Source organism: Mixophyes fleayi, chromosome 2 (genome assembly GCF_038048845.1).
Source record: "Mixophyes fleayi isolate aMixFle1 chromosome 2, aMixFle1.hap1, whole genome shotgun sequence".
NCBI classification, from domain to species: Eukaryota; Metazoa; Chordata; class Amphibia; order Anura; family Limnodynastidae; genus Mixophyes; species Mixophyes fleayi.
Genome location: NC_134403.1, coordinates 313,083,633 through 313,098,451, shown reverse-complemented (window position 1 = coordinate 313,098,451; position 14,819 = coordinate 313,083,633). Strand labels below are relative to the sequence as shown.

Sequence of the window (14,819 nt, the reverse complement as noted above, 5' to 3'; positions counted from 1 at the left end):
AATTTTCTAAATGTACCCATTTTTTTTTTCCAAATAGGGCTCCCAACATTCCATAATCCAGACAAGCCGCAACTAAAGAAACCTGCAGCACAGGTGGTGAAAGTGAGAAGAACAGGTAGGAGGGAGCAGCACAGTCTGTGTAATGTTGTGATTCTACTGGGACAATTACAATTTTTGGTGACCGTTCAATGGTGTACACAACAATGCAGGTTTTTTGTCTGTAGGAGAGTTGCCTGGCCACGCCCAATGATGCATAGCTACGCCCCCAATTGTATGAACACACCCTTTAGCAATTTTGCATTCTCAACTATAAGTGGGCCCCATAAAGCTTTTGTATCCGGGGCCCTGAATTACTCTTGGCAGCCCTGATTGTGCCATGGCTGTTTTGGTATTTGTAAATGAGGCACTGCCTGTTTTTCCCAGTCTTCGGGGTAAATTTATCAACCTGCGGGTTTGAAAAAGGGGAGATGTTATCTATAGCAACCTATCAGAATCTAGATTTTTTTTGTAGTACTAAATAAATAACTAGAATCTGAGTGGTTGCTATAGGCAACATCTCCACTTTTTAAAACCAGCAGCTTAATAAATTTACCCCTTAGTGTATATCTAATATCTGTCGAAAGCTCTGTATGTGTATTGTTTGTCTGTCTGTACCTGTGGCCCATATGATTTAAATCCCATTATTGAATTTAGGGAGATATTAATATGTCATTAATGACTTCAGGATCTCTTTACCTCTAAGAAAATTCTAAAAAAAAACTTGTTTAGGCAGTGCTCCAGCTTTACATAAAACTTAAGATACCACAAGCAACTGATAAATGAATATAAAAGGTAATACATTAGTAGCTATTCTCTAAACTCTTTATTGATTAGCACAAGGTGAAAATGGTCAAACATTAAAGAAACACCTAAACCTATCATTAAAGCTCACAAAATCTTTATAGTCAAATATACTGTTCAATAAAGTCTGTATGGCTGTGTGCCTTTGTGTATAAACCATATTTATGCATGTATGTAAAATATTCATGTTTAAAAGTTATACTTGACAAGAATTGTATTTTGCTCCTCTTCTCTCGACATGTGCCATTTAAATTAAACTAACTTTTATTCCTGTATGTCATATACATATATAAATATAGAAACTGCTTGCAAAGTTGTATCAAGCAGTGATGATCAAAAAGAAAACAACTAGAAGCCACTGCCATTCAGCAGGAAAATGACAGCCAATTCAAGAAATACGTAATATATTATGTAAAATCCCCATTTCAAGCTGCAAATCATTGGTTTGGAAATTTTTAAGAGTGACATGGATAACATGACAAGGATTAGATGGCTAGCATAAGCCCAAAGGGTCAATCGAGGTTGCCAATTAACAAAGCTCAGAACGGTGGCCTTGATCCAACATATGGAAAGATATTACAATCTACTTTGGGAGAAACAAACAAGACCTGACAAACCAGATGGCAGTTCCAAAAATAAATATTAACATGCTAATTGTACATTTAATGTTGTTGTCCTTGCTGATAGGAATGAAGGGGATAATGATGTACATGATAAATCTTCTGGGACTGAAGCTGCACCCGTTGACACTATGTAGTGCAAAATACAAGTTCTCAATCATTGCCACTTAATGTTTGTAATAATTCTACAGGAGAATTCCAAATCAACCTTGGCTATCAACCTCCAACCGTCAAAGCTGAAAATATTAGACAGAGAGAAAAAATACAGCAGGACACAGCCTAGAAATGAGGCCTTTCCAGTTTGTTAAAACTGCATCATTGTGGAAACTGATTACTTGTCCATAACTGTTATTGCAAATGCCTTGTTGCTATTAATTTATTTAAAAAGTTGTACCTGCTTTATAGCTATATGACTCTGAATATAATTAACTTTACTCGTTGTGTTGTGCTTCCTGGTGGTCCCACAAAGATTATTGTTGGCTACAAGATAAGAATTGTACAATAGAAAAAAAATTGACAAATCTATTGTGGTCCAATAGATTGTTATAATAAAGATAGCTAGGTAATGTGTTAATGTGTAAGAAAAAGACAAATCAGGCAACGCCACTGTACTGTACAGCAGCCATGAACCAAATGCAATGTATACAGTAGTATAGAACAACCCAGGCCTCTGGTAGTTACAACTCATGTTCTGAGCCACATAGAGCTTCAATGGACGTTTTCTCCCAGTACAATCTAAGAAAAATGCCTAGTATATCTTATCAGTGTGTAGGTATGTGATATTTGTTAGGGCTTAGCCACTGTCTTCTTTACATTTTATATGCTGTGATTGGTCATATTTTTTGGGCATTATTTTTTTTAATTAATTGGGACTGATTTGTGAGACAGCTAATCTCAGATTAGTCTTAATCGATTTGCCCATCTTTATACATTGTCATTTCTATCATACTATATGATTAAATGTAATTCTTAATATATGGTCTTATTCTTTATTTGTGTATGATTTTTATTGAAAGTGATTTTTTTGTCCATTGCATACTTCAGTAGAAATGTCTTCTCTCCACCCAACTCCTCCTCTCTACCTATGCAATCTGCTACTTCTCTACAGGTGAGACCATTCAATCTATGTGCATCTGGTGGCAATCTATGAACACCTGCACAAATTGAGGTACATAGCATTATAAAAGCTGTTTTTGCACTGCAGAGCAGCCATTTTCAGGTTTGTAAATGACCTCCATATATTTTTCAATTATATTTAGGGCACACAGTATTCCAAACATTTATGCTATAAGCATCATAGATTGAATTTTATAAGCAGACATTTGACTGAAACTGCATATGATATACTACATTTGTGAAAATAAATAAACATGATAAAACAAGGGCCCCCTGATAATAATGTTAAACAAGGAGCCAAACTAAATACAGTTCATTCATTCAAAACATTTCACACATTTTTAGGATTCATTAATATTTCAACATGCAAAAAAAGTGTGGATAAGCTGTACAGATATATAATAAAGCTAAACATCAAGCTCTACTTAGGATACACACAAGTGAATTAGAATAAATTGATTTAAAATAAACTTAACAATTATTATTGTACATAGAGATTCATATTGTGAAAGGGAGTATAGAGAAGGGTATAGAGGAGGATGTAATTGTTTAAATCTCACAATGTCAATTAACTTACCTGGGGGCAAATTTATGAAGCTACGGGTTTGAAAAAGTGGAGATGTTGCCTATAGACGACAATCAGATTCTAGTTATCATTTATTTAGTACATTCTACAAAATGACAGCTAGAATCTGATTGGATGCTATAGGCTATCTCAACTTTTTCAATCCAGCAGTTTGATAAATGTATCCCCTGGTGTCGCCTTCCTTAGCATTTGATTAAGCTTGCTTAGGTTATTTTGTAGGTATTGGGATCATGTTGTCGTGTTAAGTATAAGTAAGTGCAAGTATTTTATGGAACTACCAAATTTTATATACCGTGTCACACTTCTAATTCATCTGTCTATTTGTAAATTTTGTTAATTAAAATGCCAATGGTGCTGTCACAAGTTAGGACCAGAGAACAAATATGGGGCCCCTAAGCTGTGAATGACAGGATTCCAGTGCCATGCAACTTGAAATTTAAAAGAACCCAGATTAATTTTTTTACATTTAATAACTCAAAAAAAGAAACCAGAAATGCTCTTAACATATTAGCATTTTATCTTATATCTAAGTAGTGCCCCCACATTGCAATATTTTCCCACAATACCTGCATATTCCTATTAGATACCAGCATTGTCCCATGCTTCTTCGCATGGCAGTGCCAACAAACAAGCATTGACCCCTTACAAACCTACATTGACAATCTGTCATTGCTCTTTTTTTGCTCTTTTTTTGCTCTCTGTTCTTGAGGGTGACTATGTATGTCTTTATTGTTAGACTACTTACCATTTATTTCACAGTGAATTCCTTAGCACTAAGGGGCATTATTAACTGCATTTGCAACAAAAATCCATATCATGACAATTTATTCAAAATCTTCTTTTCGTATAGCAGTCATGATAAACTGCTGTTCTTGCAAAGACCTGTGTCATATGTCCTCTATTGCCACTATCGCAAAGTGAGCACCTTTGCAATAGTGACCGGAGGGGAGAGCAGGTAGATTTGATGAGGGATCAGAAAATCCTTCTACCGCAATGCTCTCCCCATAGGCTTCAATGCTGAAAAGCACAGTGAAAAACTCTTACATCTACTCTTGGGGTAATCCTTTTCAGCAGGTATCCCCATCCATTAGCATTGTTGCATAAGGCAGAAGTCAACATTAAGTATTCAGTGTGATACTTTTTGTGGTTTGGCTGTTCTAAAGTTGAAATCTAAAAGGGCCAACCAACGTAATGTGTCTTCCATTGCCTCTGTGTTAGGATTAGGAAAGGGTCCGCTGAATAGATCACTCTACTAGGTAGCTGGGGAAAAAATCTAATTCAGAGATCCAGGTAACAGCCACTGCTACTGAGATCATCTTTTCTATGTGATATGTCTAGTTCTGGACATTTTTCCGCAAGTAAGGGAATAATAAACACACATTATTTCTATCTACATAACATTGGTTCTAAGAGTTTTCATTTTTTATTCTAACTAATTTTACACCACTTACATTTCTTACATAAAACTTTTTATTTAATTTTATTAGTCTCTGCTGCATCTGAAACGAAGGTAAACTATGCCTTGCTGTATTTAATTGCAGTACTGAATCTAATTTGCTTGGTTTATGCCATGCATGCAGAGATGTACATTTGGATTTTACGAGAAGTTAAACAGGTATCTCCAAAAATAACACATTACTGTGAGATTTCCAATTAACTCTCAATAAAAATCCTTCAGGTCATATACTTTTGTTATATTAGTAGGCTAATCCACACAAAAAAGCTAAAATAGCTCAGTCAGGATTGTTGGTTTCAGCAATTTGCCTAGTCTGAGGTTAAGAGGCTTTGCAATATAAGCAGGGCTGTTTTGTTGAATTTATATTAGATTTCCAAGGCTTTATGACACTTTTACAGTGTCACTACTACAGAGATGACTCATTTTACACACTGACATCAAGCAGACTTTTAGAACTGCAATATCATGCAGCAAGTTATAGCGGAATGGTTGTTGAAAAATCTATTTATTTTTAACTAGAGACCCTGAGTAATGACTATAAGCGGGTATGTTTACACACCAGTTCGCCAGCACATGATACTTTAGGAAACAGCCTGTTCTACTCTAAATTTCAAGCTTTGTTATTATTCAGTGCAGTATTTAATTATCTGATAGTTTAAACAAAATATACAGCACTGTCACGAACGCCCAGGCTGTCCAAGATACAGAAATCTAAACAGCTGGCCGTGACTGGCATCACCTTAGTCACTTAGCAATGAATACACCTTTTCTGGCAAAGGATTTATTATGGTTTCCTTACGTTCACCAAAACCACTTATCAATGTTTCACACTTAAATCACATACAAATGTAGCATGAGGCTACCTGTGCTTAGTAAGGTCACAAATATTCACGGAAAATACACTAGATAAAAAGATAAAATTTATTTATTCTGAACAATGTTTCCAAGGATTAGTTACAAAAGATTAATAGCAAGATATACAACAATGTTGCCCAAATAAGTTTCAGAAAATAAAATAGGAAATAAAACCAGAGTCACTACTAACTTAGTTAAGACTTGGTGTGTGTGAGGGAACACAATTGAGAATATGGGACATTTCAGTCTTGATAGACTCCCTCTTGAAAATGCATACGTTTTGTCTAGGGCAATAACCTTTTGCCACATAGCTCTCACCCCCCACCTTTGGGGTTTAGCTGTCTATAAGGACAGATTGATCTCCCAAATATCACAGGGCTTTCGAAGTGAGCTAGGGGTGTCCTGAGATCTGGAATGTTCACAGGACCTGAATTGTCACCTCTGCGCATTCGGCTTAGCTGGTCAGGTCCACATTCTCTGCATACCAAAAAAACTCCTCAGAGATGCTTATCTATCTCTGGATAATTTCAAAAGATTAATGACACATGCATAAGTTCAAACTCATGTAATTTAGCAAAGCACACATTGAGATTGCATTACACGGTAACATAAAATATTCACATTGTCATACATGAATTCAACAGAAAATAACAATCAGTCATTAGATATACTACATAATCGTCACAAACACTTTCACTTTTCACACTAGATTGAGACATTATCAGCTAGTTATATAGCTGCAATGCTGGTTGGCAGTTACAAAAGTGGTACAATTTATATCACAAGCCTTGTCAATCAGATGCAGGGTGAGCTTCAGGAGGTCACCTAGGGTTGCCAATCCATTTTGCAAAAATACTCCACTGGAGGCCAGGTTCTATAAATAGATATTTATAGTAAAATCTATATCATATCAGAAATTTAGGATTGTGAGTCTATAACATGTTGGCAGGCTGGCGATGGTTACCTACATCTCTTGGCAACCAGAGTACCTTCTAATGAGACAGTGATTATCCGAAAAATACTTGTTAAAGTGCAGCAGTAATGCTGGGTACACACTGTTGCAATTATTGTGCAGATCACACAATAAACACCTATTTGGTTAGATATTGCAAGTATGTGTACGCTCCCAAGATCATGTTTTATCTTACCAAAACACATTGCACCGGTTGTTTTATACACTTCCTAAAAATCATAATCAGCGATGGAATCATGTCAGGCTCATGTGGAATTGTTAGTATAAGCAAAAAGCAGAAAAATATTAATTAGGTGCACAATGGCTCACAAGAAAAATTGCCAAAATCATGGTGGAATCAAAATTAAAATATAACTTTTATTGATAGGTTAAAACCAGCAAAATATATATGAGGAGTATAATCCATAAAAAGCAATGCAAATGAAAAACTAACTGGATGCACTCTTGCCCTATATATCATATATATTGTTGGAGGACCAGGGTGAATGAGCTGACATATTAGTACTTAATGTCAGTAGTGAGATCTCCTTCTGCTCACTCCAATTTAAATGATGAGTTTTAGATTAATTGGTTCTTTAATACCCAATGTGGTCCATCCTATAACAGTTTAAGTTACTTAAAGTTACAATGACGCAGCTTTGGTTGCTGATCTTCAAGATGCTGTGGTGCGATAGAGACATTCATTTGCCCTTCACATGTATAAGATGGTCGGTCACGTGATGTGAGAGTGTTCCTAACTCTCAGCTGAAATGAGTTAGTATAAGGTCATGGACTGCAGGTGTCTAGAAGGGATGATAGCGGAGTGTTCTCGGATGTGACATGAACTTACTGGCATGGAGAAACAAAGAAAATGTGTAGTGGTAACTGGTAAGTAGAGAATGTGAAACGAGAACAGTGGAATAGTCTGTGCTAGACGCTGATTTCTAGGCTAGCAATGTCTGGCATGAAAGGTATGGGGATGCTTCTAGCATATTAGCCTAGGGTGACCCTTTAATCAGGACCTTGGTTCAATATGTGGGGTGGAATTTCACTAGTCTTTGTTTACTATATCATTTTTCTCCCTTTCAATTGTAAGGTAAAAAAGAAAACATTTTTTTTTGTAGCAAAATTGTAATAAGAATATGAAATAAAGTAATGGATTAGATAGGTGAATTGTAAGTAAATATTTTATGTGGTAAAAAATACACCAAATGTATAAAAGTGATATCCTTAATAGCCAACAAAAAGATATGTAAGGTGCGACAAACTTATAAAAATGAATGCTGAATTAGCAGAGCACAGAATATTTTTCTATTTTTATTCTGTAGAAGAATATTGTTTTAGAAGAATATTGTTTGTAAAATGTTACAAGAGTTGGGTGATACAGAGTAATAAAATGTAAGATTGAGATTGCTAGAAATGGAGAGGCATCAAAGGTAGTGACTGTTTTTTAGATGTTCGGTGTACAGAGTCCACAGGTCTGACATCAGCTAATAACGTGAAAGAAGTGTGTCTTTGTTTAGTATATTATCATGATCATTTATTTATATACGGACAATCATATTACGCAGTACTGTACAGATATTATGTAACCAATCCCATTGAAGATTATATTCTAAATTTCCTAACACACACTTTTCGCACTAGCTAATACTGTGAAACATTCAGTATTTTTGCTTTTAATCAGCTGTAAGTAAAACAGAAATATTTTATATACTAAATGCATTTGATATACTCAGTTTTAATCTCACACATGCATTTACCATATGTTTCTTGGCTATACATTTGCCCAAAGTAATCTTTCTTACTTTAGATGAATCACTGTAATTCCTATTTATGTTTGTGTGTAAGTACAAAGCTTCAATCATTTATGTTTTTGACCTTCTAATTCCTAATGCCATTCTTATCCTAGTGACCTTTTCCTATGCTGTTTTTATTTCAGTAGGACATGAAATGAAGCTGACATTACTGAGCATGTTGACAATACTAGTCTTGGTTTCTTTGTATTACATTTTTCTTTACAGAACAAAGGAATCCTTGATACCATTATCTGCCCAGTCTATTTTTTTCAACTGTACCAACAAAATAATGCAACGCAAATCTAGGTTCAGAAATAATAGGTTCTATCTTTATAAAGAAAAAAATATTTTGATAAAAATGTCTTTGCTTTCAATTTATTTTCCTATTAAGATCAAAGATCCAGCTACACACAGTAATTCTTAGCAATAATGCTCTTCATCTACACCTTTTATTGGTGTCTATCATTGCTACATCTGTTACAACATGGTGGGGAGCAAGAAGAATAGAATGGAGGAATCTCTGTAGAAAGTCACCTACTTTTATGCTGTGCCATGGAGCCACTGTATCTGAACCACACTCCATTTGTGGTACTTCCACTGTGCAGCACAGCAAGTTCAAGATACAGGCTGACTTGTAACAGTGGACAAGTTAAAAGAATATTTTAACCCTGTAAAGATAATTTATATCACAATACTCAGGGCACCCACAGACAATTTACTGGGCCAGCTGGCACAGAGTATACCCAGAGGTTAACCATCTTACACCAAATCAATGCATACTGGCCAATCTTCAGTCTATCATTTGCTTCCAGTACAGTGGAACCATATGTTCAATATCTGGATAAAAAAAATACTTAAATTTATTAATACAGAAACACCATCAGAGCTATAGCACCCTCAAATGCATACATTTCCCAGTAAAAACTGGACCATTCATGCATGTATAGACATAAATGCTATGGGAGGTACACACAGTGCAATCTCATAAATGACCTTTACTTAGAGGCAACTTATAAATGGAATTTTAAAGAATACGTTGGGAGGGAAAATAGACCACAATCTGAACATAATGCATAATGTCACAAACCATTTGGAAAATACAATAATATCATCCTCTGAGGGGGGTATTCAATTGTTAGCGAGACGCGATAAAATTTCGCGCTCGAAAAAGAAAAAAAAAATCCGCGCTCGTTTATTGCCGTTTGAGCGCTCGTTTTAAAAACAAACTCGCTCAATGCAAATGTTTTTTTGCATCCTCCGCCTCGCGCTCTACTATTGGTCCTAGCGAGTTTGAAATCTAAGGGGAGTGTTTTACGCTGGCAGCTCAGTATGAAAAAATAATGCAGCCAACAGCAAACTGTCATTTGCTGATAGCTGTTGGCTGACTTGGTTGGTGACTGCTGTGGCTTGTGACTCCTGAGGCTTGTGACTCCTGACTGCTCTCCATTGCTCTAATCTTCGAAATTGGATTAGTGAGTTGACTCTACACTGCACTATACACATATTTTTTATAAAAAATAACATTTTATTTTTTACAATACAGGCAAATACACACAAGAATATACTACAGACATACCACACTTATTTAATTGCACCCACCACACACGCACACACACACACACACACACACACACACACATATATCTCCTTTTATATATATATATATATATATATATATATATATATATATATATATATATATATATATACATTTATTACATACACACACATTTTTAAAAAAAAATTTTTTTTTTTTCCTGTATTTAAGCAATTGCAGTTTTGACTTGTTTTAGGATAAAAATTGAATTAGTTTGCATTTACTTTTTTGCAGTCTACATAGATTGTATTGCACGTAGTTTTGTCCCTTAAAAATTATAATATAATTTAGTTAAAATACAACTGCTATATTTTTATCTAGTGTTACATTATTTTTTTGCTGTATTTCTACAGTTGTATTATTGTCCTTTTTCCCTTAGTTATCATTTAGTTTTCTGTAGTTTATAGATTGTATTTAACCTAGTTTGGTCCCTTAAAAATTATATTATAATTTATTTTTAATACAACTGAATTTTTTTTTTAGTCAAGTACTTGTGTAGTTTAATTAATTGTTATTAGTATTATAGTAGGATATTGTACTGTATCCTTAGGCAAGTGTTGTTAAATAGTCAATAGTTTTTATTTATTTTTGCAAAGAAAATTTATTAGAGTAGCCATGTCTAGGGAGCATAGGGATTCTTCTTCTTCTTCTACACAGGGAACCCAAGAAGAAATTGTCAGCAGTGGCGAGGAATGGAGAGACCGTCCTGAGGAGCGCCAAGAAGAAAGAAGGCGGCAGCAGTTTGTGAGCAGCGTGCAAGCCAGCACAAGCACCCAGCAGCAACATCTTACAGAGAGTGGATCTGATGATGAACAAGGACCATCTGTAACACGATCCAGGCGCTTCACACTTGAGGAGAATGAAGTCCTTGTTGCTGGGGTACTGCAACATTACGAGACACTGAAGGGTGCCCAATCGCTGAAGGCGTCCTTCAAGCATAAGCAGAAGATTTGGTCCCAGATTGCCTCTGCTGTGTCCGCAGTAGGTGTTCGAGTCCGATCAGTTGCGGTTTGCATGAAACGCTTTCGGGACTGCAAGCGCACCACGAAGGCAAAGATGGCAGCCGTTGCCCGTCATTCTAGGGGAACCGGTGGTGGCAAGCCACTGCGCCTAAAATTTAAGCCTTGGGAGAAGAAGATGCGGCAAATTCTCAGTGATGATCTTGTGGAAGGAGTGGAAGGGACAGTGGACACCCTTGATCCATCCACCTTCCAGCCACGAGGTATGTATAATTGTCTATAAAAGTGACGATGTCAATTAAATTTGTATAGAATTCTAATTTTTTTTTTACAATTTTGCAGAACAAGATGCAGCACAAAGGAGAAGACATGAAAGTGAAGCAGTACCCCGGAAGAGAAAATCCAAATCAGGAGGTAAATGGCAAATGTATAATAAAAAAATTTTTTTTTGTAATTTTTTTTTTTACTTGCCTTGCCAAAATCTTATATAAAGATGTACTAATAAATCTTTCTTTAATGTATTTTAGATTTGGGTTATTCTCAAGGACACAAGGGCCAGAGGAGTGTAGAAGGAGAAGGTATGATATAAAGATGTAACATGCATGTATACATGCTCAATAGATTACATACTTTACACTACACATTACACCCATTATAGTGCTAGATTTACTAAGCTGCGGGTTAGCAAAAGTGTGGCTGTTGCCTATAGCAACCAATTAGATTCTAGCTTTATATGAAAGCTAGAATTAGATTGATTGCTATAGGCAACATCCCCAATTTTTCTAATTGACAGCTTATTAAATGTAGCCCTTAAACTTTTAACCTTAAAGCAATATTATTCACACATAACAGTTTTTATGGACAATATCACCTATGTTAAATAAAAAAAAAATAAAGTTCCATAATAAAGTTGTTTATTACTTTATTGGGTTTTACATCAAAATTTAATCAAACATATTTGTGTATGTATGTACATACATCATCATCACCATTTTTTTTTTAGTGCCACAGATTCCACAGCACTGTATCGAGAAATCACTCACATCACTCACATCAGTCCCTGCACCCAGCTTACAGTCTAAATTCACACACACAGACACTAGGGTCAATTCCAATAGCAGTCAATTAACCTACAAGTGTGTGTATATATATATCTACATATACACATACATATCTACATATACACATACATATTTACATGTTTATAATTTTGTAATAGTAAGATAGAAATGTATATCATTTGTCTAATAATACCAGGGAATTGATGTCACACTTGTTACTATAATTATTGCATGCAATTAATATATATCAAAAAAATATTCTTCCAATGTAAAATGTAAGTTGTTATTTTTGGTGCATCTAATATTTCCATAAAATAGTCCAAAAACAAAAATGTAATGTTATTGCTTCTATATAACTAAAAATAAATTTTATTTTTTATTATAGGTGTCACATTGCTTATGCCAAGACAAGTCGCAGTGGAAGTAGCGACAACGGCTTCCAATCAAGGTATATATTGTGATCAAGTAGATAGAATATATTTTAAATATAGTACATTTTGCAAAGCTTATTATAATTATTTTTTACAGAAAAAGAAAGCCGTTTAACCAAGTCTACTCATCCTGCCCAAACTGTTGAACCAAATAAAAAAGGTAATTATATTTGCATTGTAAAACAATATGCATATATCTCCTTCTCTCTCTTTTACTATAACTCTCTCTCTTGTTATATCACTGTCGCTCTTAGGTCTATCAATGTCTCTCTCTATTTTACTCTCTCTCTCTCTCTCTCTCTTTCTCTCTCTCTCTTTCTCGCTCTTTCACTATCACTCTCTCTTTTACTATAACTCTCTCTCTTGTTATATCACTGTCGCTCTTAGGTCTATCAATGTCTCTCTCTATTTCACTCTCTCTCTCTCTCTCTCTCTCTCTCTTTCTCGCTCTTTCACTATCACTCTCTCTTTTAACTGTCACTCTCCCTCTTTTTTTCTTTAATATTGCTTTATCTCTCTCTATCTTTTCCTTTCACTATCACACTCTCTCACTCACTATTCCTCATTGTCACTCTTGATTACTATTTAAATCCTTGTCAACAATTAATAATAGCATCTAATAGTATTTTAAAATTAACTTACAGCTCACAAGAGAAGAAGAGTGACTGAGGTACACGTCTCGGAACCTGTTGCTGATGTACAGCGAGGTAATGTTTACACAGAATTAATTTTTTGTTTGGTCTCAGCAACTTTTTTTTTTAATGTCTCATTTTTTTTTTATCTATATACCTATCTATCTATCTCTCTCTCTCTCTCTATCTATCTATCTATCTATCTATCTATCTATCTATCTATCTATATATATAGATATATATATATGTAATAATTTATTTTATCTAATTTATTTTTATGTATAGAAGGCCGACCCGTTGAAGAGATGTGTGAAGAAGGGGGAACATCAATAACCCTTGCTCATAGTCGTGAAGGTATGAAGATGTTGAAAATTGTGTGTCCATAACTATCTAGCATTATAATCGTATTTTTTTTTCAGATCCATAGGAATATACATATTGTAATTGTACACATGTATCATTTTAGATAAAGAAATGTCTCACATATTTTTGGGGTATTTAATAGACAAATTTTAATTATTATTTGTTTATTTTATGTTTTAGAATCCATCATCCCAAGGGAACAGGTGGTAACACCAGTATCCACCTTTTTTTCTCAAGCTGCCATGGAAGAAATAGCATCTCCTGTCTGCTCAGTAACCGGTGACTAATTTTTTTTTTTATTTTTTTATCAGAATACATGCATTACTCAAATTATTTTAAACATTGAAATCATATAATGTAATATCTGAATAATTGATGTAGTATTTTTTTTTTGGTTTTACAGAGGAATTAGAACATGACAGTCAATCACTGACATTTTCGCCAGTTGACAGTTTGGTCCACGAAGATGCTGCAACAAGATTTGAGATGCTACAGCAAGCCTTCCCCAACCTTCAAGTTCCAACCACCGAAGGGGAAGGTCCATCTCAAGCAAGGGTACCTTCCACAGGCACCAGTCTTCCAACACAACTGGTGCACGGTCTGCCAGAACAAGCCACTCGGTTTCATTCCATCACAGACTTTGCCAGAAAGATGGAAGGAAGGCAGGAAACTTCTCGCCGAAATATGGAAGACAGAGTTAAGAGAATTGGTGACTCGGTAGACCGTTTAACGTCTGTTGTGGAAGAGGTACGAAGCTCCCGTAATACCACCAATTCGTTACTGGAGCGACTCATCACAGTGCACAGTGAAATGTCAGCATCTATTCAAGTAAATAACAACTTACAAACGCGAATGGCTGCTGCAATGGAGCAGAATACAGCAGTGTATTACCAGATGAATCAATCCATGGCACAGATGCATATGCTACAACAACAACAGACAATGCATCTGCAAATGCTGTCAATGCATGTAATGAATATCAGTGAAGAGCTGAGACTCCGGCGAGTACAGGGTAATGTTTCAGTCCCATTAGCCGATTGGAACATTTCTGGATTTGTTCCCCCAACACCACAGCAGAGGACGTCATCTGCACTACACACCCCCGTGGTGGAAGTAAGAAGAGCGGAGTCAGCAAGGAGGAGATTGTTACAGGAACATCCAGAAGAGGAAATCATCAACCCCGTCTCATCTGAGGAAGAAGGGTAAGAAAATGATTAGTTAAAAGAAGCGTATAACTGATAATAGGTTAGTGACATAAAAACACAAATATGTCATATGTACAGTAATGTCATAAGTTTCTTATACGAATGTAAATGTATCCTAATTTCTATGTTTTACATTCAATTCTAGGTAACCCAGAAGCATCGTGGATCAAAATGCGTAGGAAGTGAAAGCAAGAGGATAACATCATCCAAAAGCATTACGTTACAATGTTATTTGGTATTTATTTATTTCTCTCTAGGATGCATGCCTGAAATGTCTGAGTCTCCGTGTGTGTGTGAGTCTCTGTGTGTGTGTCTGTCTCCTCGTGTGTGTGTGTGTGTGTGTGTGT

General features: G+C 35.4%; 1 long non-coding RNA gene across 1 annotated transcript; it reads left to right on the top strand.

The window, feature by feature from the left end:
- The first annotated feature begins 13,966 nt into the window (after nt 1–13,966).
- On the top strand, nt 13,967–14,708 carry LOC142139179 (uncharacterized). Its single transcript, XR_012688173.1, has 2 exons — nt 13,967–14,469; nt 14,618–14,708. It is a non-coding gene; the product is annotated as an uncharacterized LOC142139179 (long non-coding RNA).
- The last annotated feature ends 111 nt before the right edge of the window (nt 14,709–14,819 follow it).